The following is a 5,000-nucleotide window of genomic DNA, read 5'->3' on the forward strand; positions in this document are numbered from 1 at the left end:
TTTACTGAGACGTTCCTGCAGCTTCCTGTTAAAATGTCAAAGTAAACTCGTTAATCCTCAGATTACTGCCTTACTGATGATCAGATGCCAAAAACAAACTGAGTGTGATGCTTCAGATTTTGCACTGGCCCCGCCCCTCTCACTCGCTCTGAAGCAGGACGATGATTTATGTCTAATTGGCTTGAAATTGAATGTTTCACTCTGACTATGGACATGTCACAGTTTAGGTTAACTGAACAAACTAGAACGATTTTGTTGTCTTTCTTCTGGTGCGTCCCTTAAAGCCCGACACACTGCAGTGCTGACAGACATCTGACACTGTGAGAGACGGCCGCGATCCAAACCTCTGTGAGACCGAGCGACATCGCTTTTAAAACTGCACAAAACTGCTGGAAATACAAAAACCCAGACTGACCAGTCTGAGGCCGCTCCTATGGATCATTTCTTGGACCAACATCCTCTTCGCTCTGCTCACCGTGTCTGCTGAGTGAAAACGATCTTAAATAAAAAACATTAAGTAATAACGATGGTGACCAGAGACAAAATATGAATGTTTGAAGGTCTTCCTCAGAAATCGATGTCCTTTAGAAGGCAACGAGGCATCAGTAGATCAGATCGGCTCCAATCCTCTGCTGCCTCGCCAAACGAGGAACCTTTAGTTTCACCGCCGTCGTTTTGTAAAGTTAACTCCTGAAACGTTCCACAGAGTTCATAATCGATGGTTAAAGTCGGTTCTCTAAGATTTCTGTCACGATCGTCGACTTCGGTCTCAGACGGGTCTGAAGCCCTCAGTGTGCCGGTCCTCCTCATTACAAGTATTCAAAGCTGTTTTCTACATTTCACCTTCAGGTCTCTGTGACGGTCCAAGATGTTCATGCTGTGTATTTGCTGCTTCACCATATTATATTTTTATATTTGATTTGGACCCGTTTGACATGTGTGAGCTTTTTTTTATCTGAGTTGACGATGCACTGATAAAATGTCTTTAATGTGGAGATCATTAAAGCTGAACAGAGACGATGAGAAACACTCGACCAATCATCCGCTGAGATTCATCCGCTTCTTTTAAGATTTCTATCATTGAACTTTTGATATGACAGGTTTTTTATCGGTGCATCTTTTCTTCTTTGACCCTGAAGGTTGTTTTTTTTTCTGCCTTGAAGTTCGGTGTTGAACCAGAAAAAATCTGTTCATCTGTTGCGACTTTCATCATCATGTTTCCATCTGAAAAGACGCAAACCATGAAGACAGATTTCTTCTGGTTCCACAGCTGGCGACAGCAGAGCGTTTACATGATTTATTTAAGCTTGTGTGTTTTTTCTGATGCTTGTTGATGCTTTTCTCACTGATGCTAAATGTCCTGATGTAAGGCTGTTTGTCCACTGGGACGGAAAGTATTCTGCTGATCCATGAATGTTTTTGGAGGCTGGAAGAGTTTGTTACCTGAAGAAAGCTGGAAGGGGAAACTCATTGAACAGTCTAAAATCTAAGAGAAATTCAATATCCTAAATATCACAAACCAGCGAGGCTGCAGTTCAACATGTTCTCTGTCAAGAGACACAGCAGAGATTTAAGATTTAAGATTTACCTTTATTGATCCCCGCGAGGGGAAATTTCAGTTTTTACACTCTGTAGTCATGAACACACACATGCAGAAACAGAATCCTATGAACATGCACTAATGGAGAGATGTCAGAGTGACGGAGCGGCCCACAGCGGGCGCTCCTGAGCTGATGGTGGGGAGGGGGGTTTGGTGCCTTGCTCAAGGGCACCTCGGCAGTGCTCAGGAAGTGATCTGGCACCTCTCCAGCTACCAGACCAACTTCCATATTTGGTCCGCACTGGGACTTGAGCTGGCAACCCTCCAGTTCCCAACCTAAGTCCCTACAGACTGAGCTACTGCCGCCCAGAGGGGAGATTGTCCACTCTTTGATTGCTTTAATCTGACGTAGTGGAGTTCCCTCAGACCCAGACGTTGCTAAAATATTGAGTCCTGGCGAATGGGATGGTCATGAGGTCATGGTGACCATGGCGTTTAGACTGCGGCCTCCAAAATGGGAGAGTCCAACTGGACGGAGGGGTGTCACAATACCAGATTTTTAAACTTCGATGCAACTCTAATTAAAAATCAAAACAATATCCATACCTGTTGGTTACCACGGCAACAAAAATAGAAATCCTAGACGACCAACATTTGGTCACTTCTTGTATTAAGGTGGCAGGTTTACTCTTGCACGCATTCACATTTGAAGGCCGGTGGACTCGGTGGGATTCAGGGGTGAAGTTGTAACATTTGGTTCGTCAAGTGCACCATAGCCTTTCAAAGGTTTTGTACCGTAGCCACACGCCACTAGTTGTGGCTGTAGCTCCGCTCATTGGCTGCTGCCATCCAGCCAAATGCTGAAGTATGACCCCCAAGTAAACAACAGGACAGTGGAAGAATGGCATCCAGCAGGGCGGCGCAGTTTGTCAGTATTTTGATATTTGAAATAGAGATAAAGTTGAATCTGGGCTGTGTTGGTTAAACTCGCCTATCGACCGGAGCGATGTGTAACCACATTTAGCTCAGGCATGTGCACGTTAACCTGCAGGGAGGACCGAAGGCTGGTGTTCTATATCAATGCTAACGTTAGCCACGCAAGTTAAACCTCTTACTATATTACGTGTGTAGCGCGACAGCGGTGAGAAAATCGTATCACAACAACGGTTTATTTATCTGCGTTCTTCCTCGTCCTTTTCCGGTTTCCCCCTTTTTGGAATGTCGATTACAGACTACCGCCCCCTGCTGGCACGGAGAGTTATTTCCTCTCCGTGGTGGTTGGCCGTCGGCTGTAGTCTTTGCGGCGTGTTCTAGTGCAACTTTTTGGTCAAGACAGAAGGCGGCGTGCGCCAACATTACACTAGTTACCACCAGTTCTTTGCCGTCTGCTCGGCGTGTCAGAGCCTTAATGAATACTGGACAACATGTTGAGACCACGTGGAGGAGAACTTCAAAACAAGAAATGACCCAGCATGGGCGCAGAGGACTTCTGTTTTTGTTGCCGTTGTCTCAAACAGGTTCTGATACCGTGACAGATGAGACTTAACAGTTTATATCTTCAGCTTTCTTTCTGTAACAAATGAAATGAAGCTCTGAGTGTCTGAAACTTAGAAGTGACAGTCTCAGTTTTTGGATCAGCAGCCGGAGCCCAGTGGACTCTGATGGTTCAGATTATATCCATTTGTCTCCAAAGTGCCTTAAAGTTCTGTGTATGACCCTCGGTCTGTTGACCTGCAGGATGGCGGTCTGAGATGCGCGACCCTCGGTCTGTTGACCTGCAGGATGGCGGTCTGAGACGCGCGACCCTCGGTCTGTTGACCTGCAGGATGGCGGTCTGAGACGCGCGACCCTCGGTCTGAGACGCGCGACCCTCGGTCTGTTGACCTGCAGGATGGCGGTCTGAGACGCGCGACCCTCGGTCTGTTGACCTGCAGGATGGCGGTCTGAGACGCGCGACCCTCGGTCTGTTGACCTGCAGGATGGCGGTCTGAGACGCTGTCAGTGTGATAGAAACTGAAGGAAAAGAAGCCGGGTGATGTAAAAGGTGGAGGAGTGATTTTGTTTAGTTTGAGAAGAAAAAGATGTCCACAGTATTAAAGCCACATCACTAAGAGCTCACATGTCTCGTGTTGTTATTTGTAAATGTTTTTAAAAACGTGTTTAAACAAGTTGTGATTTGTTGCATGTTGTAAATTAAAGGCTGACAGCTCCATGTCTGTCTCAGGCTCTCACAGTTTGTACTGCAACAGACGTTCAGTCAAATCCATCACTGGACTGTTTCACAGGCGGACCTGAAGGAGATTCAGAAACAGTCCGGGTGGATGAGCAGGTCCTGGTTCAGGAGGAAGAATGATCGACTCATCAATAAATCATAAAGTCTGTCCTGTGTAAATGTGTCTCTGAGTCATGACTGTCTACAATGAGGGAGAAGCTCGAGTCCCGCTGGCTGTGTTGTTGTCAGAGCCGTGTTTACATGGACGGGACGGCCGGCTCCTCCCCTTGTGTATAAAAGCTGTTTTAGTCAAGAACTAGAGAGAAGAAGAAGAACATACTCACTGATTATTTGGATGTTAGTAAGAGTTTTTAGATCACGCTCATTCTGTGTCAGTTTACATGAAATGTGAAGCTACAAGCTAACTAAAGAGTGCTAACATTAGCATGCTAACACAACAATGTGAAGCTACGAGCTAACTAAAGAGCGCTAACATTAGCATGCTAACACAACAAGGTGAAGCTACGAGCTAACTGAAGAGAGCTAACATTAGCATGCTAACACAACAATGTGAAGCTACGAGCTAACTAAAGAGCGCTAACATTAGCATGCTAACATAACAATGCAGGACACAGCTAATGTGAAGCTACGAGCTAACTAAAGAGCGCTAACATTAGCATGCTAACACAACAATGTGAAGCTACGAGCTAACTAAAGAGCGCTAACATTAGCATGCTAACACAACAATGTGAAGCTACGAGCTAACTAAAGAGCGCTAACATTAGCATGCTAACATAACAATGCAGGACACAGCTAATGTGAAGCTACGAGCTAACTAAAGAGCGCTAACATTAGCATGCTAACACAACAATGTGAAGCTACGAGCTAACTAAAGAGCGCTAACATTAGCATGCTAACATAACAATGCAGGACACAGCTAATGTGAAGCTACGAGCTAACTAAAGAGCGCTAACATTAGCATGCTAACACAACAATGTAAAGCTACGAGCTAACTAAAGAGCACTAACATTAGCATGCTAACACAACAATGCAGGACACAGCTAATGTGAAGCTACGAGTTAACTAAAGAGCGCTAACATTAGCATGCTAACAATAATGCAGGACACAGCTAATGTGAAGCTACGAGCTAACTAAAGAGCGTTAACATTAGCATACTAACACAACAATGCAGGACACAGGTGTTTGCAGGACGACTTGGAGGTGTGTCTCTGGAGGAGGGCGGAGGCT

The 5,000-nt window shown here is 45.4% G+C and overlaps 2 protein-coding genes across 2 annotated transcripts in view; both read left to right on the forward strand.

Annotated features, from left to right (window-relative positions):
- Window positions 1–3,653, forward strand: part of cmtm7 (CKLF-like MARVEL transmembrane domain containing 7) — a 17,624-nt gene extending 13,971 nt beyond the window's left edge. Inside the window, exon 5 of the mRNA XM_061034489.1 lies at window positions 1–3,653. This exon is cut by the window's left edge and continues 2,415 nt beyond it. The gene's annotated coding sequence lies outside the window, so the exon portion shown is untranslated.
- Window positions 1–5,000, forward strand: part of LOC132970627 (cerebellin-2-like) — a 123,990-nt gene that overhangs the window by 101,022 nt on the left and 17,968 nt on the right. The gene's annotated exons all lie outside the window — the stretch shown is intronic.

This window comes from Labrus mixtus, unplaced genomic scaffold, assembly GCF_963584025.1.
Source record: "Labrus mixtus unplaced genomic scaffold, fLabMix1.1 SCAFFOLD_53, whole genome shotgun sequence".
Taxonomy (NCBI): domain Eukaryota; kingdom Metazoa; phylum Chordata; class Actinopteri; order Labriformes; family Labridae; genus Labrus; species Labrus mixtus.